The sequence below is a fragment of the Mobula hypostoma genome, chromosome 2 (assembly GCF_963921235.1).
Source record: "Mobula hypostoma chromosome 2, sMobHyp1.1, whole genome shotgun sequence".
Classification (NCBI taxonomy): Eukaryota; Metazoa; Chordata; class Chondrichthyes; order Myliobatiformes; family Myliobatidae; genus Mobula; species Mobula hypostoma.
In genome coordinates, this window is record NC_086098.1 from 42,708,051 (window position 1) to 42,733,930 (window position 25,880).

At 41.1% G+C, this 25,880-nt stretch overlaps 1 protein-coding gene across 3 annotated transcripts in view; it reads left to right on the top strand.

Annotated features, from left to right (window-relative positions):
- Positions 1–1,685: 1,685 nt before the first annotated feature.
- mapre3b (microtubule-associated protein, RP/EB family, member 3b) overlaps positions 1,686–25,880 on the top strand; it is an 80,285-nt gene continuing 56,090 nt past the window's right edge. For 2 of the 3 annotated variants that reach the window (XM_063036317.1, XM_063036360.1), the window contains exon 1: positions 1,686–1,790. The gene's annotated coding sequence lies outside the window, so the exon portion shown is untranslated. Of the gene's footprint in view, positions 1,791–7,656; positions 7,680–25,880 lie in introns of those variants that run through there. The other variant, XM_063036326.1, reaches the window with a different exon arrangement.

A 25,880-nucleotide genomic window follows, 5' to 3' on the forward strand; every position in this document is an offset into this window, starting at 1 on the left:
TTCTCAGAATGAGTCCTGCCAAAAGGATCTCAGCCCAAAACATGAACTGTGCTTTGTTTCCATAGATGCTGCCGGGCCTGCTCAGTTCCTCCAGCATTTTGTGTGTGCTGCTTGGATTTCCAGAATCTGCAGATTTTCTCTTCTTCATTCTCAGATTGACATTTTTGACTGGTAGGATACCACAAGGTTCAGCACTCGCATCTCAGCTGTTTACAATTTATATGGATAATCTAAGTCCTTGATCTCATTGCCTAAGTTTGCTGATGATATGAAGCAAGATGGTAAGGACAGCAAAGCAATGTAAAATGTGAAATGAGTGGGCAAGAAAATGGCACATTGTTCAAAAATAGAAATGCATAAGATTTTCAACTTTAGAAAAATAGTCAGTCATTATAAATTGAGCAAATTGGTAGTCAATACTGAGATTTCTGATAGTGGTGCAGGATATTAGAGGTTCCAGACAGGAGTCACAAAGTCATACCCAAAGAGGTATTTCTATTACCATACAGTATTGGCCTGTGATCTGGCACTATTCAAGAAGTTTATTAGAATGAGAACTGACATGAAAAGAACCAGCTTCCATTGGAATTACACTCACACTTCCTTGAGCCAGTACTCCCACGACAGGTGATTGATAAGTTCGTGGCCTAAGGAAGAATGAGCCAGTTAATACCGTAAAACTTTCCGCATAATCACTCAAAGAGTTGAGCTGCATGTGCATATAACGAGAGCTGTATAACTGATCCTCTACCCTAGGCCATGAACTTATCAATCATCCCTGGTACTAGTACTGGCCAGAATAAAAAGGTGCGGATTACCTTCTAGCTATTCTTCTTCCCCTCTCCCAGCCTTTTTATTCTGGCATTCTTCCTTCTTTCTTTCCGGTCCTGAAGCAGGGTCTCGGCGGGAAACTTCGACTTTATTTATTTCAATGGATGCTGCCTGACCTGCTGAGTTTCTGCAACATTTCGTGTGTCTTGCTTTGGATTTCCAGCTTCTGTCTGTAGAATTTCTATGTTTATGAGAATACACGAGATGGTATGGATTTTCTCTTGTTTATGATGTAAATACCTCATGATACCTTCGAGCCAGGAAAACCCCTGCGCTTCCTTGTATTGCCTTAACCTGTAGACCCAAGTAGCTGATGAAATCGGATTAAACCTGTTCTTGCTCCCCTTTGGCAGGAAAAAGATGGTGAAGAGTTACGGTTCTACCAATTTATGGTCGTCTCCGAAGTCAGTTGCCACTAACTTCGTGAGCACCACTCACAGTTTTCTCACAGAGCGTTTAAGAGCACTGCACAATATGTTGTTGTACATAGAAGACAGCCATCTAGCTACGAATCTACGAAGCATATCACTGTCTGCTGGCGTGCACGGCTCCGAAAAAGAAGAGATTTGCAGAATGGATCACTTTCAAAAGTAAAACGGTAATAGGCACAGGACAAATATCAGTGAGCGCCTCGCTAAAGGAGAAAAAAAAACTGTGGGTAAATGTCTCAGCTCTTGTGTTTTTCTTTCGATTAGTTTCTGGAGTTAGAAAACAGAATCGTAAGTTTTCAGCTAACAGGCAGTTGCGAGGAAAGGTTTAACTCTGGACAGTGATGTTCCAGGTGCGCGTGCACGCGCGGTCCGGAGAGCGCGCACCGCCCACCGGAGCAGTGCCGCAGCGGCAAGGGGACTGCGCACAACCCCGCCTCCTGCTGGAGCACGCAGGCGCAGTGCGGCTCCGGTGAGTTGCGTTGATTCGGAGACAGCGGCCTGAGTGCGGCTTCAGACCTGCTGCAAACGGTGAGTTCGCTGCGCTCCTCCGGTGGCCAATTCCGTCCTCCCCCCCTCCTCACTCTCGCCACCCCACCTCCCGTTTGCCGTTCACGGCGCTTTCGGGAATTCCTTCGCTGAACACTCCGCCCCCGCTGCATTGCCTTGCCGCCTGGGGCCGCGGTGACAGCCGGCGTTACATAACAACACGGCGGCGTCGAATGCAAACTGTCCTGTTCAAAACCCAACGGCAAAGATCGGCGTCAGCCCCGCCCCGCCCTCACCACCGGGAACCCGTGGGGGGAGGTGGATCAGCATGTATTCCCCCATAGCTCGCTATCCCCCCTCACTCACCCCAACAACCCTCAAACCCCAGTTCCAACAAACCTCAAACTCCCACTCCACATCTCTCACCCCCACACATTCTCCTAGCCCGCACCCGTTCGCAACCCCGGCTCCCTGCACCCCAGTGTCCCGCATATCATGCAAGATACCTCTAACTCATTCCACTCATCACGATTGCCTTCCCCCAGCACTCCACTAACGGGCCGAAGCGTGAAACGTCGTCTGTTTATTCATCTCCTTAGATTGTTACCTGACTTGCTAAATTCTTCCAGCATTTTTTGTGTTGTTGCTCAAGATTTCCAGCATCTGCAGAATCTCTTGGTTTATGAATAACTCTGCTAACATCCCTTTTCCCTGAATGTTCTCTTTCTCTCTCACACACCCTGTGCAGCGAGAAAACAAGTTGTTATAAATTGACCTTTGTCACAAGATTTACAGGATTAAATCTGTCCTAAACTATTTATCTAAATCAGGCCAAGGTGAGGCCTGGCCTAGAGAACTGTGTACAGTACTCACCTTGAATAAACGATATACCTGTTGTTGAGGGAATGTATTGAAGTTTGTGGTTCACTGTGGCAGTAGAATGAGAAGAAATATTATGAAAGTTTCTTTAAAAAATCTTACTAGGTTTGATAGGATGGATGTTAAGACAAATGGGTGTAAATTTAGGTGTATCTGAAAGGTATAGTTGGATAGAGAGAGATCACATGGGATTAAGTAATTTCATTACATCCTCAATGAAGGAAGATAAAGTCATGAAGCAATAAGCCAATTATATTTTGGATTTAATGTGAAGAAAATGATGAAGACAAATTTAAGGGGAGGCTTGTTAATTAGCATGGAGCACAGAAATATAGTATGAACTGGTTACTCGGCCCTTTGAGTCTGCTCCTTTATTCTTTAATTTGACTTCAGGCCCAAGAACTGAAAACAAATTGACATTCAGCCCAATTACTCTGTGCCGATTAAAACGTCGAGCCAGATCAAGGCCCGAGAGCGGAAAGCCAACTGGTTTTCTGTACCATGTGCCTTCATTTGACCCATCGCCCTTCTTCTCACTACTTCCTCAGGTGGGAGGTGCTGGAGTCTTTGGTTCAGGTTTGAGAGCAGTTGTTGCCCTGTGGCCATGGGGCTTCTGACCAGCTTCAATCACCTCAGTGCTGAACTGGCTCTGCAGCTCATGTTCTATGTATTACTTGTTTACTTATTTTATTATTTGCATGATTTGACCTCTTTTGCACATTAGATGTTTGTCAGTAAATAAATCAATAAAAAAATTGTGCAAAACAAAGACAGACAACCAAGCAAAATGCAAAAGACAACAAATATGCAAATACAAGATAGAAAATGAAATAATAAAGAAATAAGCAATAAATATCAAGAACATAATTTATAGAGACTTTGACTCAGTTCATAGGTTATGAAATGTGTTCCATGTTGGGGTGAGTGAAGTTATCCCCTCTGGTTCAAGAGCCTGTTGGATGAGGGAGAATAACTGTCCCTGAACCTGGTGGTATGGAACCTGGGGCTCCTGTACCTCCTTCTTGATGGAAGCAGTGAGAAAAGAACTCGCTTTGTGCACAGTAGTGCGGTGGGCTTTACCTGCGATGGACTGATTATTTTTTGTAGGCTTTTCCATTCTAGAGCATTGGTTGCATCACAGCCTGGTATGGAAATGTCAGTCAGTATACTCTACACCGCACGCCTACAGAAGTTTGTCAAAGGGTTAGATGACATGCCGAATCTTCGCAAGCTACGAAGAAAGTAGAGGCCTTCTTTGTAATGGCAGTTAGCTGCTGGACCCAGGACAGATCCTCTGAAATAATAATGCCAAGGAATTTAAAGTTGCTGACCTCTGCAGCTGTGATCCCCTATGAGGACTGGGTAATTTGCCTCCGGTTTCCTCCTTCCCTAGGCAATGATTAATTCTTTGGTTTTGCAGACATTAAGAGGTGGTTGTTGTGGTAGTATTCAGCCAGATAATCTCCCTCCCATATGCTGATTCGTCACTACCTTTGAATCAGCCAACAACAGAGCTGTACAGCTCCAAATTTAAATCTGAGATTGGAGCTGTACTTAGTCATAGTCATACTTTATTGATCCCGGGGGAAATTGGTTTTTGTTACGGTTGCACCATAAATAATAAATAGTAATAGAACGATAAATAGTAATATGTAAATTATGCCAGTAAGTTATGAAATAAGTCCAGGACCAACCCAATAGCTCCACAGTATAAAGTGAGTAGAACATGGGCTAAGCACACATCCTAGTGGAGCAGATTGGGAGGCAGATTTTGGAAAGGTGCAAAAATAACGGGGTTGTTATCATGGGTGACTTTAACTTCCCTAATATTGATTGGCACCTGATTAGTTCCAAGGGTTTAGACGGGGCAGAGTTTGTTAAGTGTGTCCAGGACGGATTCCTGTCACAGTATGTGGACAGGCTGACTAGGGGGAATGCCATGCTAGATCTAGTACTAGGTAATGAACCGGGTCAGGTCACAGATCTCTCAGTGGGTGAGCATCTGGGGGACAGTGACCACCGCTCCCTGGCCTTTAGCATTATCATGGAAAAGGATAGCATCAGAGTGGACAGGAAAATTTTTAATTGGGGAAAGGCAAATTATGAGGCTATAAGGCTAGAACTTGTGGGTGTGAATTGGGATGATATTTTTGCAGGGAAATGTACTATGGACATGTCAATGTTTAGAGATCTCTTGCAGGATGTTAGGGATAAATTTGTCCCGGTGAGGAAGATAAAGAATGGTAGGCTGAAGGAACCATGGGTGACATGTGAGGTGGAAAATCTAGTCAGGTGGAAGAAGGCAGCATACATAAGGTTCAGGAAGCAAGGATCAGATGGGTCTATTGAGGATTATAGGGAAGCAAGAAAGGAGCTTAAGGGGCTGAGAAGAGCAAGAAGGGGGCATGAGAAGGCCTTGGCGTGTAGAGTAAAGGAACACCCCAAGGCATTCTTCAATTATGTGAAGAAAAAAAGGATGACAGGAGTGAAGGTAGAACCGATTAGAGAAAAAGGTGAGAAGATGTGCCTGGGGGCTGTGGAAGTGAGCGAGGTCCTCAATGAATACTTCTCTTTGGTATTCACCAATGAGAGGGAACTTGATGATGGTGAGTGAGGACAATATGAGTGAGGTTGATGTTCTGGAGCATGTTGATATTAAGGGAGAGGAGGTGTTGGAGTTACTAAAATACATTAGGACGGATAAGTCCCCGGGGCCTGACGGAATATTCCCCAGGCTGCTCCACGAGGCGAGGGAAGAGATTGCTGAGCCTCTGGCTAGGATCTTTATGTCCTTGTTGTCCACGGGAATGGTACCGGAGGATTGGAGGGAGGCGAATGTTGTCCCCTTGTTCAAAAAAGGCAGTAGGGATAGTCCGGGTAATTATAGACCAGTGAGCCTTATGTCTGTGGTGGGAAAGCTGTTGGAAAAGATTCTTAGAGATAGGATCTATAGGCATTTAGAGAATCATGGTCTGATCAGGGACAGACAGCATAGCTTTGTGAAGGGCAATTTGTGTCTAACAAGCCTAATAGAGTTCTTTGGGAGGTGACCAGGCATATAGATGAGGGTAGTGCAGTGGATGTGATCTCTTTGGATTTTAGTAAGGCATTTGACAAGGTTCCACACTGTAGGCTTATTCAGAAAGTCAGAAGGCATGGGATCCAGGGAAGTTTGGCCAGGTGGATTCAGAATTGGCTTGCCTGCAGAAGGCAGATGGTCGTGGTGGAGGGAGTACATTCAGATTGGAGGATTGTGACTAATGGTGTCCCACAAGGATCTGTTCTGGGACCTCTACTTTTCGTGATTTCTATTAACGACCTGTATGTTGGGGTAGAAGGGTGCGTTGGCAAGTTTGCAGACGACACAAAGGTTGGTGGTGTTGTGGATAGTGTAGAGGATTGTCGAAGATTGCAGAGAGACATTGATAGGATGCAGAAGTGGCAGATGGAGTTCAACCCAGAGAAGTGTGAGGTGGTACACTTTGGGAGGACAAACTCCAAGGCAGAGTACAAAGTAAATGGCAGGATACTTGGTAGTGTGGAGGAGCAGAGGGATCTGGGGGTACATGTCCACAGATCCCTGAAAGTTGCCTCACAGGCAGATAGGGTAGTTAAGAAAGCTTATGGGGTGTGATCTTTCGTAAGTCGAGGGATAGAGTTTAAGAGTCGCAATGTAATGATGCAGCTCTATAAAACTCTGGTTAGGCCACACTTGGAGTACTGTGTTCAGTTCTGGTCTCCTCACTATGGGAAGGATGTGGAAGCATTGGAAAGGGTACAGAGGAGATTTACCAGGATGCTGCCTGGTTTAGAGGGTATGCATTATGATCAGAGATTAAGGGAGCTAGGGCTTTACTCTTTGGAGAGAAGGAGGATGAGAGGAGACATGATAGAGTTGTACAAGATAATAAGAGGAATAGATAGAGTGGATAGCCAGTGCCTCTTCCCCAGGGCACCACTGCTGAATACGAGAGGACATGGCTTTAAGGTAAGGGGTGGGAAGTTCAAGGGGGATATTAGAGGAAGATTTTTTATTCAGAGTGGTTGGTGCGTGGAATGCACTGCCTGAGTCAGTGGTGGAGGCAGAAACACTAGTGAAGATTAAGAGACTACTGGACAGGTATATGGAGGAATTTAAGTTGGGAGCTTATATGGGAGGCAGAGTTTGAGGGTCGGCACAACATTGTGGGCCGAAGGGCCTGTACTGTTCTATGTGTGCTGATGGTGATTGTGGAGGAGATGTTGTTGCCAATCCGAACTAACTAGGGTCTGTTACAGATTTTACTTTGATAAATCCATGAGTCGGTGTAGAAAACTGGTTTTAAAAAAAACACTCCATCTAGCCTTTGTAATTTTTCGGTATTGGAGATCCCACGGAATATACAGTGGCATGCAAAAGTTTGGGCACCCCTGGTCAAGATTTCTGTTACGGTGAATAGCTAAGCAAGTAGAAGATGACCTGATTTCCAAAAGGCATAAAGTTAAGGATGACACATTTCTTTAATATTTTAAGCAAGATTACTTTATTTCCATCTTTTACAGTTTCAAAATAACAAAAAAGGAAGAGGGCTCGAAGCAAAAGTTTGGGCACCCTGCATGTTCAGTACTTAGTAACACCCCCTTTGGCAAGTATCACAGCTTATAGCCAGCTAAGAGACTTTCAATTCCTGTTTGGGGGATTTTCGCCCATTCTTCCTTGCAAAAGGCTTCTAGTTCTGTGAGATTCTTGGGCCATCTTGCATGCACTGCTCTTTTGAGGTCTATCCACAGATTTTCAATGATGTTTAGGTCGGGGGACTGGGAGGGCCATGGTAAAACCTTCAACTTGCGCCTTGAGGTAGTCCATTGTGGATTTTGAGGTGTTCAGGATCATTATCCTGTTGTAGAAGCCATCCTCTTTTCACCTTCAGCTTTTTTTTAAACAGACGGTATGATGTTTGCTTCCAGAATTTGCTAGTATTTAATTGAATTCATTCTTCCCTCTACCAGTGAAATGTTTCCCCGTGCCACTGGCTGCAACACAAGCCCAGAGCATGATTAGCAGTTGGAGAGGTACTCTTTTCATGAAATTCTGCACCCTTTTTTCTCCAAACATACCTTTGCTCATTGCTGGCAAAAAGTTTTATTTTAACTTCTTCAGTCCACAGGACTTGTTTCCAAAATGCGTCAGGCTTGTTTAGATGTTCCTTTGCAAACTTCTGAGGCTGAATTTTGTGGTGAGGACGCAGGAAAAGTTTTCTTCTGATGACTCTTCCATGAAGGTCATATTTGTGCAAGTGTTGCTGCACAGTAGAACAGTGCACCACCACTCCAGAGTCTGCTAAATCTTCCTGAAGGTCTTTTGCAGTCAAACGGGGGTTTTGATTTGCCTTTCTAGCAATCCTACGAGCAGTTCTCTCGGAAAGTTTTCTTGGTCTTCCAGACCTCAACTTGACTTCTACTATTCCTGTTAACTGCCATTTCTTAATTACATTATGAACTGAGGAAACAGCTACCTAAAAACACTTTGCTATCTTCTTATAGCCTTCTCCTGCTTTGTGAGCATCATTTATTTTAATTTTCAGAGTACCAGGCATCTGCTTAGAGGAGCCCATGGCTGCTGATTGTTGGGACAAGGTTTGAGGAGTCAGAGTATTTATAAAGCTTTGAAATTTGCATCACCTGGCTTTTTCTTAACGATGATTTGAAAAAGCCATAGCCCTAACAAGCTAATTAAGGTCTGAGACCTTGGTAAAAGTTATCTGAGAGTTCAAATCTCTTGGGGTGCCCAAACTTTTGCATGGTGCTCCTTTCCTCCTTTTCACTCTAAAGTTGTACAAAACAAAAATAATACACTATTGTTGCTTAAAATGTTGAAAAGAATGTTTCGTCTTTAACTTTATGACTTTTGGAGATCAGTTCATCTTCTACTCAATTAACTATTCACATTAACAGACATTTTGACCGGGGTGCCCAAACTTTTGTATGCCACTGTAACCCTTGTTTCTGTGATCACTCCTTGTAGTGTAGTAATTGGTGCTAACAGATTCTTCCGTCGGAAAAATAAAATGATTTATTCTTGTGCCGATATTTTGATACCTAAACTGACAGATCTACTTATGAGATGGGAGAGTTCTAAGCATCATACTTTAGGAAAGATACAGAGATCTTGCAGGGACTAAGCATGTTATAACAGAAACATGCCCACATTGCTCAGGGGAAATTATAAGGAGAAAGCAATAATCTGGGATTCGGAACTTATAGCACGAGTTAAATTTTGAAGCGAATAATGAGAATAGTAGGGTAGCAACAATATTTTTATTTGTGGTAGGGCTCAGAGTTGAAGAAAAGATAACAGGAAAAGATAAAAATAGAATCAGCTATCTTAGGAATGAAGTCAGGAGTTCCTCCTCAAGAGTACCTCCTGATTTGATCGTTTAAAGATTAATTTCTGAAAGCAGCATTTTGATAAGCAGAAGTATGATGGATCATGTGAAAATTCAGATATGTGGATTTAGGTCACAGATCATCTGGAATCTCATCGTTCAGGCTTGAGGCCAAAGTAGACATTTTTATTTCATGTATTTATACAATTAATAAGAAAGTGACTATTTGATTCCAACAATTTGATTGCTGCATTTAAGATGGCCTGCCCATTGTGTATGTAATTTGCCTTATAAGCATCAGTTTCCTCTACTGTAGGATTGTTTTCCTTCTCTCAGTTTTCTAAACTTGCAGTGAAATTCATAGTTTGTTCATAATTTGTCTTATCACCTTAAGCAATTTCAAACAGTAAATTGAATAAGGAGTAATTAATTTCTCTACATTCTTGTTTTTTATTAATATATCATACTGATACAATGGTAAGACTAAACTGAGCTATGAAGAACAATTATTTTTGCTGTGGGGTGCAGATGCGGATTGGACTTGGCTATATTCTGTGGCAGGTCAGTTTGACTGTTACCATAACTAAATTTTTGCCTTTGGAGCTAATTCCGAGTAAAGGTCAATAATTTTTGGGTGGGAGGCGAAAATGCACTCTTGTTTATCATAGGACCAATTGCTTATTTACTTGGTTTATGTTCAATTTCAAGTTTATCTGATTGTACATATATACAACCAAATGAAACAATATTCCTTCAGATCACGGTGCACCCACAAAACATGTATCACACACAGCATATAAATCAAATATTATACTAGAAATTAATTAATAAAATATGATTTAAAATGCATGTGGTAAAGCACAGCACAGGTAAACAGTAAACAGTTTGTTGTCCTAATGATGAGACCTCGGTGGTGGCAAGGTATTTATTAGTCTCTCAGCCTGAGGGAAGAAGCTGTTACCCAGTCTGGCAGTGTGAAGCAAACTGAAAAGTCTTAAAGGTGGATAAGTTATTTGGACCAGATGGACTACATCCCAGAGTTCTGAAAGAGGTTGCTGAAGAGATAGCAGATGCATTGGTTATAATCTTTCAAGAATCACTTGATTCTGGCATGGTACTGGAAAATTGCAAATGTCGCTCCTGTCTTTAAGAAGGGAGGAAGGCAGAAGTAAGGAAATTGTAGGCCAGGTAGCTTAATCTCAGTGGTTGGAGTCTGTCATTAAGGATGAAGTTTCAGTGTACTTGGAGATCAATGATAAAATAAGTTGAAGTCAGCATGGTTCTTGTAAAGGGAAATCATGCCTGACAAATCTGCTAGAGTTCATCGAGGAAGTAATAAGCAGGGTGGACAAAGGAGAGGCAGTGGATGTCATTTACTTGGATTTTCAGAAGGCATTTGTTAGGGTGCCACACATAAGGCTGCTTAGCAAGATAAGATCCCATGGCATTACAGGAAAGATACTGGCCTGTATAGAGGAATGGTTGACAGGCAGGAGGCAGCAAGTGGGACTAAAGGGGGCCTTTTCTGATTGGCTGCCAGTGACTAGTGGTGTTCTTCAGGGGTCAGTATTGGGTCCGCTAGGTTTCACATTGTCAATGATTTGGATAGTGGAATTGATGGCTTTCTGGCAAAGTTAGCGGGTGATACAAAGATAGGTGGAGGGGTAGGTAGAGCTGAGGAAGCAATGCGATTGCAGAAGGACTTAGGCAAATTGGAAGAATGGGCAAAAAAATGGCAGATGGAATACATTGTTGTGAAATGTATATTAATGCATTTTAGTAACAGGATCAAAAGAGCAGCCTATTATCTAAGTGAGGAGAAAATTCAAACATCAGAGGTGCAGAGGGATTTGGGAGTCCTCATGTAGGACTCCCAGAAGGTTAATTTGCAGATTGAATGTGTGGTAACGAAGGCAAATGCAATTTTGGCATTCGTTTCAAGCAGAATAGAATATAAAAACAAGGAGATAATGCTGAGGCTTTATAAGACACTGGTCACGTCACACTTGGAGTATTATGGACAGTTTTGGGCCACATATCGTAGGATGTGTTGTCATTGGAGGGAATCCAGAGGAGGTTCACGAGGATGATTCTGAGAATGAAGGGGTTAACATACGAGGAGTGTTTGGCAGCTTTGGGCTTGTACTCACTGGAATTGAGAAGAACGAGGGGGATCTCATTGAAACCTACCAAATGTTGAAAGGACTAGATAAGGTGGATGTGGAGACGATGTTTTCAATGGCTGGGATGTCCTGAATTAGGGCGCACAGCCTCAAAATTGAGGGGTGACCCTTTTGAACAGAGGTTAGGAAGATTTTTTTTGTAGTCAGAGAGTAGTGAATCTGTGGGATGCGCTGCATCAGACAGCTGTGGAGGCCAAGACTGTGGGTATATTTAAAGCGAAAATTGGTAGTTTCCTGATTGGTCAGAGCATCAGAGGTTATGGCAGGAAGGCAGGTGTATGAGGTTGAGTGGAACCTGGGATCAGCCATAATGGAATGCTGGAGCAAACTTGATGGGCTGAATGTCCTAATTCTGCTCGTATGTGTTATGGCCTTATCGGTGCCATTTTCATAACACAAACAGATTGCATACTTTCTGGGAGTATTAAAAGTATTTTTCACCATGTCTTAATTTTCATGCTTGAACATTGAGCAGCCAGTCTGTTCCCCAAAGCAAATCTGGGTTCAATCCAGACTTCCATTACTCCCTATGTGGAGTTTGCATGCCCTTGTGAACATATGTTTTTCCTTTGGATGCTCCAGTTTCTAAAGATGTGTGGGATAATAGGTTAATTATCTCTGTAAATTGCCTCTGCTATGTAGGTGAGTAGAAGAACCTTTGGGAGTTGATGGGAATGTGGGGATAATAAAAAGAATTGACTTGGTGGGCCTGTTTACATGTTGCACGACTTCATTCTAACCGTTCATAAGTTATGCATTACCTCTACGTACTCATAACTTGGAAGCTTTATTGGCAAAAATGTTTCTATAAGTTATTAACCTGTACATTTTTGCTTCTCATTTGGATTCTTAGGCTAAAACTGTAAATGCAAACAGAATTTGTTGGTGTAATGCTCAGTTCCAGATGTAATAGGAAATTACAGGCCAGTGCGCACTACGTAGTGTTAGGGAAATTATTGGAGATGTTTCTTGGGAATAGGAATTACACACTTCTGGAAAAATATGGACTTATTTTAAAGTCAGCATGACTTTATGCAAGGCAGGTCATGTTTTATGAACTTAATTGAGTTTTTGAGGTGATGAAGATGATTGAGAGTTAGTTATGGACCTTAGTAAAACATTCAGCAAGATCTCTTATAGAAGGCTTATTCATTTATTTATTGAGATGCAGCGTGGATTGGCCCTTCAAGATGTGCCACCCAGCAATCCCCCAATTTAATCCTAGCCAAATCATGGGACAATTTACAATGACCAATTCACCTACTGACTGGTTCATCTTTGCACTGTGGGAGGAAACCCACATGGTCACGGGGAGAACATACAGGTGCCTTATAGGCAGTGGCGGGAATTGAACACCAGTCATCTGTACTGTAAAGTGTTGTGCTGACCACTACACTACTGTGCTGTGTAAACCTTTGGTTAGGCTGCATTTGAAGTATTGCCTGCATCCCCGGTCACTGAATTACAGGAAGGATATGGAGGCTTTGGAGAGGGTGTAGAAGTTATTGAGCTGTTACCTGGTGAGTAAGGAGAGGTTGGACAAACTTTGATTGTCTGGAGCATTGGAAGCTGAGGGGTGACCTGATTAAAATAATGAAAGGCATTAACAGGGTTGATGGGTTGTTTTTGTGAAGTACCAGAACATAGCCACAAGGTGAGATGGGTGAAGTTTAAAGGAGATGTATGAGCCGAGTTTTTTGACACACAAAGCTATCTAGTCCTGACGAAGGGTCTCGGCCTGAAACGTCGACTGCACCTCTTCCTACAGATGCTGCTTGGCCTGCTGCGTTCACCAGCAACTTTGATGTGTGTTGCTTGATTTCCAGCATCTGCAGAATTCCTGTTGTTTGCAAAGCTATCTGGAATGTGTTGCCATTGGAGGTGGTGGAAGCAGATACCATAGCAAATAAACAAGCTGAAAATGGAGAAAAACAGACCACATGCAAACAATGGGAGTGGCTTAATTTGGTGTGGTCAGTACGGACATAGTAGGAGGAGGGGCGTATTCCTGTGCTGCGCTGTACTGTTCTGTCTGAAGTGCTTGAATTTAATGACCTGGAGATAAACATTTCTAGTGTAGACAAGTGGTTCTCTAGAATTACTTATTTATAATAGGACTCAACTGGTAACAGCAGCTCTGAAAATTAAAATGCTTTTGGGAGGGATAAAGTAGATGGTCTAAAGCTTTTGAAGACAAAAACCCCAGGCTAAAACATTATTCTCTTTTTATCACAGAATTGTGAAGGGTATTTCTTTGTATATACAAACATTCCAAATCTTGATAGAACAAAAATTATTTTGGCCATATTTGATGCAATAATTGGCAAAATAGATAGTTTAGAAGTTTTGTTGACTTCTGTCGATTTTTGACTCAGGATGTTTGATTCCTAGTTCAACGTAGTTCAGTTAAGATAACTGTACGAATGACCAATGCATACGAGAATGTCTGATGGTCATGTCAGTTTACAGGGTATAATTCTCCTCTCTCTGAGTTATTTTTGTTTATATATGGAGATATTTAATATATGTGTAATTAGAGATTGTGATAGAATAACCGTCATGTTGGGAAGTAATGGATCAGGGCCTCATTCAATTAGAACACAAATTGAGGCCAGAAAGATGCATAAATGTAGGAAAAAGGAATGATGAGAAAATTGATCGTGTTTGCTTTTAACCTACAGAAGATGTGTTCTTTTTTTGTAATTTATTTTTTATTGAAGTTCATCATCAAACAAAGCTTTCCGTAAGATGTATTTCAGATACTGCACATATATATCATATAGTCATATTTGTTACAAATCTCCATATAACATTTATCTGAGGTATACACTTATAGAAAGGAGGAAAGAAAGAACAATCAAAAGAAGAAAGCTATGTACAAAGTGGGGAGTGATCTTTTTTTAAACAACATATTCATTGACTTGTGAGAATAAAATCAGGCCTTTGAGGTGTTATGTTGTTAAACTATTTTTCCCAGTATGAATCAAGTTGTTCCAACTTATGACTAACAGATGCTGTTATGTTCTCCATTTTGTAAGTGTCCATTGTAATTTCCATCCATACATTTAAAGTTGGGCTCTCCTGTGATAACCATTTCCTGGTAAGGCTCTTTTTACCAGTCACCAGCAGTATATTCATTAAATATTTATCTCTTTTTCAACCATTCTTGAGGTATATACCCAAAATATATGGTCTAACTTTCTAAGGGTATTTCACATTTAAAGATGTCTTGTAGGGTTTTGTGTATCCCACTCCAATAGTCTTTGATAACGGGGCATTCCCACAAAATATGATAATGATTTGCATTTTGATTTCCACAATTTCTCCAGCAAACAGGGAGGTTACTATCATAATGGGATTTCTGAGAGGGTGTAATAAAATATCTTATCAAGTTTTTCCACCCGAACTCCCTCCATTTCTGTGAACTGGTACACTTCTATTGATACCTCCATATTATTGTCCAGTCTTCCTCAGATATTATTATCCCTCCTTCCTTCTCCCATTTTGTTTTAATATATGAAGTTGAATGTGTTTTAAGATTTGACAAACCCTTATACACGCTTGAAATTACTCTACTATCGTTGTCTGAATTATATGCTTTTCTAAATAGCTCTATCAAACATGTACTTGCCTTGCTTACATTTTTAACCGTCTTATTAACATACTGTTGCATCTGTAAATATCGATAAAAGTCTTGTTTTTCTAATAGGTGTTTCTCTTTGAGCACTTCAAAACTGAACAGTGTTCCTTCTTTCATTATATTGCAAATATCTGTTATTCCTTTAGCTGTCCAGTCCTTAAATCTAGGATCCAGTTTGTTTGGCGTAAAACCTGAGTCACGTGCACACTATTTAAGAATTGCAATGTCTCTCTCTAGTTTATATTCTTTTATAATTTTCCATATTTTAAGAGTCCATTTCACCCATGAGTTATCAATAGTATTTATGTAACTTTGTAGGTTGTTATCAGCCAAAATTGCCTGTATGGGGATGGGAAGTATCCCCTCCTCAATGTTTTTCCATTGAGTGCCATATGATGGATTGCACCAGCATATCACAGCTCTCAACTGTGCTGCAAAATAGTAATCTCTGAGAGAAGGTAGGCCTCATCCCCCTTTTCCTTGGCTAACTGCAAAGTTTTGAGACGAATTCTAGGTCTTTTACCTTGCCATATATATCTTGATAGCATCTTGTTCCATTCATTGAATTGATTTTGGTTATTCTCTATTGGTAGGGTTTGACAGAGATATAGTAGTGTGGGCAGTATATTCATTTTAATAGATTCAATCCTTGAACTGAGACCAAGAAAAGGAATTAGGTTCCATCTTGTTATATCTTCCTTAATTTTTTTATATATAGGCTGATAATTGCATTCTGATAATTTTGCCAAATCTTTTGTCATAATGATGCCCAAATATTTGATGGACTCTGTTTGCCATGCCCAAGGATATCTACTTTCAATTTCTCTTGGGCTATAGTTATATGAAAGTAGTTGGGTTTTATCTATGTTGATCTTGTATCCTGATAATTGGCCATATTGTTCAAAGGATTGCATCAATTTAGGTAAAGAGTATGTTGGTAGCCCTAGATAGAGCAAAATGTCATCTGCGTAACAGGCCAATTTATGTTCTATCCCTTTAATAGTAATTCCCCTGATATCTTCATTTTGTCTGATGTATTGAGCTGATGGTTCCAGATATAATGCAAAGAGTAGCGGTGATGATGCACAACCCTGTCTCGTGCCCCTTTCTAGGGTAAAACTATTAGATAACTATACATTGATTTTAATCCTGGCGGTAGGATTGTCATATAGTGCCTGTATAATTTTAATAATTGTGTCATGTAGACCAAATCTATGTAAAACTCTGTAAAGAAAATTCCAATTAACTGATTCAAATGCCTTTTCAACGTCCACGCTTATGATTGTTCCTTCAATTTCATTTTTTTTATATGATCCATAATATGAAGTGTCCTTCATATATTGTCTTGTGTTTGGCGTTGTTGTATAAAACCTTTCTGATCATTATTTATCAATGTGGGTAGAAACTCTTCTAATTGTTTGGCCAAGATGGAGGTAAATAATCTATAATCCACATTAACAACAGATATTGGTCTAAATGACCCACATTCCATTTTATCTTTGCCTTCTTTCGGAATAGCTGAGATTATTGCCTTCTTCCAGCTGGGTGGCATTTGCGCCTTTCTTAGAGCCCAGTTCAGTGTGGGGAGCAAAACAGGAATTAACTCATTTCTAAATTCCTTATACCACTCTGCCGTACATCCATCTGATCCTGGTGACTTGCTTAATTTAAGCCTACTAATTGTAGTTTTGAGTTCAGCTTCAGTTATGTCAGCAGTCATCGTTCTATTTTGTTCTTTGCTTAAAGTGGGTAACTAAAGAATTCAGGAAGGTGTCAATCTGGGCTATGCTTCCCCCGGAACTTTGAAATATAGAGTTTTGTAAAACATTTCAAAAGCTTCTATAATTTCACTTAGCTATTTTTTTTTATCACTTTTGTTCTTGGATCCCTAATTCTATGAATTGTATTTTCTGCTATCTTTTTTTTCAGTTTCCACGCCAGTATTTTCATTAGATCCACGTTCATAGTGTCTCTGTTTCAGAAACATTACATTTTTTCTAACATCTTGTGTAGCCAAACTATTAATTTCATTCCTAAATTTTTAATCTCCTCTAGTGTATCCTGTGCCAAACTCAATTTGTGTTTTTTTTCTAGTTCCTTCAGCTTATTTTGTAATTCCTCTAATGCTTTATTCCTTTTTTTCCTTATATGAAGATTTTGCTACAGTTTTCCCTCTTAAGACAGCCTTCATAGTATCCCATAGAATGGGAGGTGAAACCTCTCCATTATCATTGAGTTCTAAGTAAAGAGCAATTTCTTTTTTAATTTGTTCCTTAAAATAGGAATCATTGAGTAGACTTGGATTTAGTTTCCGAATAGTATCCTTTGGTTGTAGGTTATAATTAACAGATAAAAATATAGATGAATGGTCACATATCTATTGTCCCAATTCCACAGGTGTTTATTTTGTCTTTATCTTTTCCAAATGTTATGAAATAGTCTATTCTTGTATATACGGAATGGGGGGGCAGAATAATGAGTGTAATTCCTTCTATCAGGGAAAAGATCCCTCCATATATCAGTTAGACCTTCATCCTCAAAAAGAGTGTTAACTTTCTTATGTAAGGACTTTGTTTCATAAGTTTTTCTATTGCAAGAGTCTAACTTTGATTGTAATTGTAAATTTCAGTCTCCCCACATATCAAGAGACCTTCTGTTTCCGTTACCATAATATTAGTAATTTTCTGGAAGAAACTAATATCACTTCCTGGGAGTGCGCATATATTCAATAAAGTAACTGGATTTCCGTCTATATTCCCCCTTACCAGAATATATCTGCCCTCCTTATCTCCCATTTTGAATACTTTTTCAAAATTTAGCTTGCTTGAGATGAGAATAGCAACTCTTCTATGTCCTGAGTTATATGAGGAGAAAAACAAATTAGTGAAGCCCATTCTCTTTAATTTTCCATGCTCATTATTACTTAAGTGAGTTTCCTGTAAATATACTACATGGGCTTGTTCTTTTTTCATTTTTGATAGAATTGTACTTCGTTTGATTGGATTTAACAGCCCATTGACATTAAAAGAAATGAATTTTACTTTGTCCTTTACTGTGTACTTATCTGTTAGTATATCACTGAAATTTGAAGAATATAATTTAATCGATCTACTCCCTGAACAAATAAGAACCAAGAAATGCGAATAATAAAAAAAAGGTAACGAAGGTGTGATTCCAAGGCTGGGGCCTCTAGATGACCCTGGGTTGAGCTAGAGGAAACGTCTAGCCATGGGGATTAGCCCCTCCTACCTGTGAGTTGAGGGACCCCGCTGCAGTACCTCTAAAAGTAAGTAAAAAAAAATCTATGTCCACTGCACAGAAATGATTTCCCTGTGTATTCCTCCCATATATATATTCTCATTTAGGTGGGGGAAAAGGAGTGAATGAATGAATTAAAAAAAAATTGAGTAATATAAAATCCGCATTATAATACGTATTTCTTGAGATAGGTATATCACCGTCTATGTTTGCTTCCGTTTAGTTTATCAGCACTTTTAAAGTTAGCCAAACCTTATGGCTCTTCTGGAGGAGGTGAGGGCTGTCTTTGGGACTCACAGTCTCTTTCTAATATCCTTCTCTGGTCCTCCTCCCATCCCCCTCCCGTCCCCTGCTTTCTCGGTTCTCTTACTATTTCCCAAGCAGATCGGGATAACTGCTCAGCCAGATTTTCCCTTGCTTTGACCACGCTAACAGGCAGTCCTCTGTTGTTCATGTCTGTAGTCGCGTCTTCCACTGTCTGATATAGCTGTATCTCTCCTTCGTAAAATACTCTCAGTTTAGCAGGGTATGGAGTTTGGAATTTAATCTTTTCTTGCTTTAATATTCGTTTCGCTTTGGAATATTCCTACCATTTCTGTAGGACCGCCCGGGGGTAATCATGATCGAAGTATATTAACTTCCCATTTCAAAACACCCTCTTCTTACCCCAGGCCCTTCGTAGAATCTCTGCCTTGCTCTTGAATTGAAGCAGTCCTAAGTACTATTGAGTGCGGCTTACTTTCTCTGTCTCTGGGAGGCCTCGGGACGAGTGCACGATGCACCCTCTCAATTTCAATCTCGATAGGGGAATTTCCAGTGCTTCCTGCAGCAACTTTTCTACAAACTCCATCATCGGCAATCCCTCCGCTAACATTATAAATGCTGATATTTTTCTGTCACGATCTTCCCTCCTGGTCAAGCAATTTACTTTCCTGTTGATTTAATATTTTTATCGTCTTACTTAGTATCCGTTCCAGGTTTTGCACGCGATCTTCCACCTTCTCAATTCAAGTCTCTGCCACCGCTATTTTCTGATTGATGTTGGCAAGCTCTGACTTGATATCATTGAGTTGCTGTTCTATAACTTTTTGGTCTTCCCTTATCTCTTCCAAAATGCTTATCATATTTGCCGCTTCGCCTGAACGAGGCCCAGCGTCAGCTTCGCCACCACGCGTACGTGTAGGAGAGCCGCGGTTGTACCTCTCTTTTCCATAGGCTCTGCAGTGATAATTTTTTATCTCCATTCTTTTTCCCCTTCTCAGATATTTTCAGACGATCTTATACTTGATGGATTAACGGGGCAAAATATGCATTTTTCCAGAGGAGCTGTTGATTTAAGCTGTCATTCTGGACGATGACGTCACCGGAACCCCCAAGATGTGTTCTTTTAAATTCTTTAAAAGACTTAATTTTTATAATTAATACGACTTTGGAAGCAAGCAATTCTGTTGTTCAAAATTAGTTTAAGACTTAAATTACGTAAGGTCTTTTCCCTGCGCTAAGTAATTATGCACACTTGTTAAGTAGGGCCAATAAATCCATGAGGAACTAAATGAAAAATCTGAGGGAAAAAAATTGGATCAAATCTATTGTCGCATCAAGGAGCCCTGGTACAACTGGTTCTAGCCTGTAAGGGAAGAAGGTTCTCCATTATGTCAAAGAAAGATGAATACAAAATAAAAACAAATTTTGGAAGTTGAGGCAAATACAGGTTTCTCCTGCCATCTGAGGGTAGAGCGTCCCTATGGAATGGTTCGTAAGCCGGAATGTCGTAAAGTAAAGAAGCAATTACCATTTATTTATATGGGAAAATTTTGTGAGCATTCACAGACCCAAAAATAACCTACCAAATCATGCCAAATAACACTTAAAACCTAAAATAACAGTAACATACAGTAAAAGCAGGAATGATATGATAAATACACAGCCTATATAAAGTAGAAATACTTTTCCGCAATCATTGCCGGCACTGTTCTCCGTACCGAAAATCTCACGCAAGCGCTCTCAGCAGAAAATCTCACGCAAGTTCTTTTGGCAAAAACACGGCAGAAACACTCTCTCCAGTAACCTTTAAGCTATGAAGCTGCCAAATCATACCAAATAACACGTAAAAATACACAGCCTATATAAATTAGAAATAATGTATGTACAGTGTAGTATCACGGGAATCGGGAAGACAGCGAGCACACTGATGATGGTGTGTTAGACTGAGTCGTCGGAGTTTGGGTGGTGCAGTGGCCCCCCCCACCCTCCAGGCTGCCGACCGATACCAATCCGCGAAGCGTGCAGCAGTGGCCGGGAGGCACACAGCACATCTTTAAGAAGAAAGCCAAAATAAACATGCTAATTAATTAGGTGCCGCCCGGCACATAAATGTCAGCCCAGATCAGAGGCAACGCAATCGTCTCTGATCTGGGCCAACAATTACGTGCCAGGCGCACCTAATTAATTGGCATGTTTATTTCGGCTTTTTTCTTAAAGATGTGCTGGATGCGTCCCGGCTACCGCTGCATTCTCTGCGAATCGGTATCTGTCCGCGGCCTAGGGGTTGGTGTGGTGGGACACTGAGGTGTTGTCTCATCGTCATTTGTTTCTATTAGGGCACGCAGCTCATCTTCTGCTATGACTGCCCGCCCCAATGTCGAAGGTCGAGGTTCGTCATCTGCTGTGTCTGATGTGAAAAACAACAGTACAGTATGCTTGACTGCTGAGCCTCGCGCATTTTTAGACCATACAGTTCTTTATAAGCACTCAAACCATCCTGCAAATATGCCTTAAACGGACGTTCCCTTTCAAAATTAAAGTTGTACTTTATCAGTACTCATTCGGTTTCGATTGTTATCCTTTCCTCTTCCAGTTGCATCAGCTCTTCATCTATCAGTTCTTGGTCATGGGATGCCAAAACCCCTTCAACATCATCTTCGTCAGCTTCCACAAGCCAAACTCACTTTGTCCTTACTTCGTTCGCCACGATCAAAATGCTTAATTATGTCTAGTTTTACGCTAAGTGTAACACCCTTACGAGCTCTTTCAGGCTTTTCTGATACCCTAGAACTCATCTTGCTAACAGCTGCTCACAGGCACTTGTTTAAGCAATACCAGCAAGAATGCCGTTCCGATTCCGGGGGAGAGCGGTTGCTCAGGGCGTGCACTGCCTTTCTATTGCGCGCTGCTTTTTTTTCGTGCGCTGCCTTTCTTTGTAACAGTGAAAACACCTTCTGTTAGCGAAAACAGGGAACTAATGTAGGTCTTTCATAACAGTGAGGTTTCGTAAAGCGAATGTTCGAGAAGCGGGGGACACCTGTATGGAAAATAGTGCTCGAGAGATTAGAAAAATTTGATCATATCTTCTCAAGGAATTCTGTTTTGAGCAAGGGGTTTGTGAAGTTTTACAATGTGGTTAAAATGCAGTCTACATCTGTTAAGTAAGCTTAAAGTGAGGCGAAGAGCAGCTAGTTCTAAACTGTGACTCTTTAACTTTCACTTTCCACAAAATGCAAGTTAGGAATTTAGTGCTCCAACGATGCTAAAGAGAACATAATCTGGTATGTAACAGCTTGCTTGATTGATAACCTGTCCTTCACTCACATGATTTGATTGACTGGGTATCATACTGAAATACCCACAAGTTTTCACAATAGCTCATTTTAAATCTCATCTTTAACACTCAGGAATACTGGAACAACAAGCACAAGGTAACACCAGTAACTTTCCTATATTCCCAAAAAGCGTATTTCCATAAAATATATACTGAAATTAAATTGATGGTGGTTAATTCCAGCATCCATCAACTTGTTAATGAATACCTTTGATGTGAATACCTTTTTAGAAGTAAGGAGAGCCTTCATTAAGAGAATCAACAAGAATTTGTTTAATTTGGAGTCACCAGTTGTCTGCTTCTCATTGTCCAAATGGTAACTGCGGTTAACCTTAGATTCAGTAGGTACATTTAATATCAGAGAAATGCTTTAAAAAAAACATCCTGAAAAAGTTCTTCTTCGCGAATATCCACAAAAAAGAGGAGTGCCCCAAAGAATGAATGACAGCTAAATGTTAGAACCCCAAAGCACACCCCCCCCCCGCAGCTTCCCCCTCCAATGCACAAGCAGCAGCAAGGCAACAACCAACATTCCCACCAGCAAAAAAGGGTTGGTGTCCTCCACCGAGCACTGAAGCATGCAGCAAAGCATCAATAAAGAGACAGACTTGCAGTACCCCAAAGATTACTCGTTCATCCGGTAATTCAACGTACCACAGGCTCTCTCTCTCCCTAATCAGGGAAAAAGAGATGTCCCCGTTTCACAGCGAGAGGGGAGACATAGTAAACAACTCGCTGATTTATGATGTTAAAAGTCTTGTGTCACTTTTTCTGAGCTCTGTGCCCAGAGAATCGACTCAGGAAAGGCTCAGGTCTCTGGACACACAACCAGCAGCTAACCTGCTGCTCTCGATGTTCTGTGTTCTCCCGCGACTCCTCAGTAATTGGCACCAGCCTTGGATCAGCCCATCTCTGGAGCCACGAAAATCCGGCATCCTGAAGGCGTGTTAGTCTTCCTTGCATCTTGGAAGGACTTTGCTTTTGTTGTCTTGATCTGCTATCTACCTCAAGTTATATCTAGATATTCCATTTTTATTTAAGAATTATAGAGCTCTAGTAGCCTCTTTTGAGTCATTATACTGCAAAATACTATAAACACTGAGCACGGGGGCCTCCCCAGGGCTGTGTGCTCAGTCCACTGCTGTTCACTCTGCTGACCCACGACTGTGCTGCAGCCTGTCTCTGAATGTCAACAAAACAAAAGAGATGATTGTTGACTTCAGGAGGACATGGAGTGACCACTCTCCGCTGAACATCGATGACCCCTTCATAGAGATTGTTAAGAGCACCAAATTTCTTGGTGTTCACCTGGTGGAGAATCTCACCTGGTCCCTCAACACCAGCTCCATAGCAAAGAAAGCCCAACAGCATCTCTACTTTCTGCGAAGGCTGAGGGAAGTCCATCTCCTACCCCCCCATCCTCACCACATTCTACACAGATTGTATTGAGAGCATCCTGAGCAGCTGCATCACTGCCTGGTTCAGAAATTGCACCATCTCGCAAGACCCTGCAGTGGATAGTGAGGTCAGCTGAGAAGATCATCGGGGTCTCTCTTCCCGCCATTACAGACATTTACACCACACACTGCATCCGCAAAGCAAACAGTATTATGAAGGATCCCACGCACCCCTCATGCAAACTCTTCTCCCTCCTGCCATCTGGCAAAAGGCACCAAAGCATTCGGGCTGTCACGACCAGACTATGTAACGGTTTCTTCCCCCAAGTCATCAGACTCCTCAATACCCAGAGCCTGGACTGACACCAACCTACTGCCCTCTACTGTGCCTATTGTCTTTTTTTTAATTTGTGGTAATGCCTGCACTGTATTGTGTACTTTTTGCAGTCCTGGTTAGGTCTGTCGTCTAGTGTAGTTTTTCTGTTGTTTTTACGTAGTTCAGTGTAGTTTTTGTATTGTTTCATGTAGCACCATGGTCCTGAAAAATGTCTTGTTTTTACTGTGTACTGTACCAGCAGTTATGGTGGAAATGACAATAAAAAGTGACTTGACTTGACTTGAAAAGCCTATCAAGTCCATGGCAGTTCCTCAATAAGCAGCCTGGGCAGTATCATTCTCTGATAAATTAGTTAAAAAGATGCTCAATTTTTTTGTATATTATATCTTACTTTATCTAATTATTGTTGATTTTACTGACAAGTTGTTGACCTGAGATATTTACTTCATTTCAGTCTTCGCAGATGCTAACCTGACTTGATTATTTAGTGTTTACAGTTTTTATTTTGGAAACATGCAAAGTATTGTTTGTAAGGAATGGAATAATGACACTTATATAATTGGAAAGTAAATTCACCACATTGTCTCACATCTGCATCTGCCCATCAACATACAGTAGGTGGAGAGCATCAATGGTCCCAGTTCTCAAGAAATTAAAACTACTCATCCTTTCCACTGTTGATTCCTCAATGAGGGCTGGTGCGTGCCTAAAGTCCACAGTCACTTACATGGTTTTGCTAATGTTGAGTGGGAGGTTCTTGCTGTGCCACCACTCAACCAACTGATCTCCCACTCCTGTATTCTCATTCCTGTATGCCTCCTCGTTGTCATCTGAGATTTTACCAACAACAGTGGTGTCATCTGTGAATTTATAAATGACTTTTGAGCAGTACTTAGCCATGCAGACATGAATATAGAAAGATTAGAGCAATGGGCTGAGCATGCATCCTTAAGCCGATGTTGATTATCAGCAAGAAAGAGATGTCATCACTGATCTGTACTGACTGTGGTCTTCCAGGAGGAAGTCAAGGATCCAGCTCCATGGGGAGGTTCCAAGGCTCAGGTTTCAAAGCTTGGTTGATTAATATTGATGGGATGATAGTATTGAATGGCATCATATATGTAACCATATATAATATTATAATGTAAGATATGTGAAATTTACAATATGTTACAATATCAATAGTGGTGAAATGCTTTGAGAGGTTGGTTATGTCTAGACTGAACTCCTGCCTCAGCAAGGACCTAGACCCATTGCAATTTGCCTATCGTCACAATAGGTCAATGGCAGACACAATCTCAATGGCCCTCCATACAGCTTTAGGCCATCTAGACAACACAAACACTTACGTCAGGATGCTGTTCATTGACTATAGCTCAGCATTTAATACCATCATTCCCACAATCCTGATTGAGAAGTTGCAGAACCTGGGCCTCAGTACCTCCCTCTGCAATTGGATCCTTGACTTCCTAACTGGAAGACCACAGTCTGTGTGGATTGGTGATAACATCTCCTCCTTGCTGATGATCAACACTGGCGCACCTCGGGTGTGTGCTCTATTCTCAATAGACACATGACTGTGTAGCTTGGCATAGTTCAAATACCATCTATAAATTTGCTGATGATACGACCATTGTTGGTAGAATCTCAGGCGGTGCCGAGAGGGTGTACAAGAGTGGAATGGTGCCGCAGCAACAAACTGGCACTCAACATCAGAAAGATGAAAGAGCTGATTGTGGACTTCAGGAAGGGTAAGACGAAGGAACACATACCAATGCTCAGAGGGATCAGAAGTTGAGAGAGTGAGCAGTTTCAAGTTCCTGGGTGTCAAGATCTCTGAGGATCTAACCTGGTCCCAACATATCGATGTAGTTATAAAGAAGGCAAGACAGTGGCTGTACTTTATTAGGAGTTTGGAGAGATTTGGCATGTCAACAAATACACTTAAAAACATCTATAGTTGTACCATGGAGAGCATTCTGACAGGCTGCATCACTGTCTGGTATGGAAGGGCTGCTGCACAGGACCGAAAGAAGCTGCAGAAGGTTGTAAATCGAGTCGGCTCCATCTTGGGCACTAGCCTACAAAGTACCCAGGACATCTTTAGGGAGCAGTGTCTCAGAAAGTTAGCGTCCATTATTAAGGACCTCCAGCACCCAGGGCATGCCCTTTTCTCACTGTTACCATCAGGCAGGAGATACTGAAGCCTGAAGGCACACACTCAGCAATTCAGGAACAGCTCTTCCCCCTGCCATCCGATTCCTAAATGGTCATTTTTTAAATATACATTATTTCTGTTTTTGCATGTTTTTTAATCTATTCAATATACGTAATTGATTTACTTGTTAATTTATTATTATTTTGTTTTTTCCCCTCTCTATTAGATTATGTATTGTATTGAACTGCTGCTGCTAAGTTAACAAGTATCATGTCACATGCCGGTGATAATAAACCTGATTCTGATTCTGATCTATA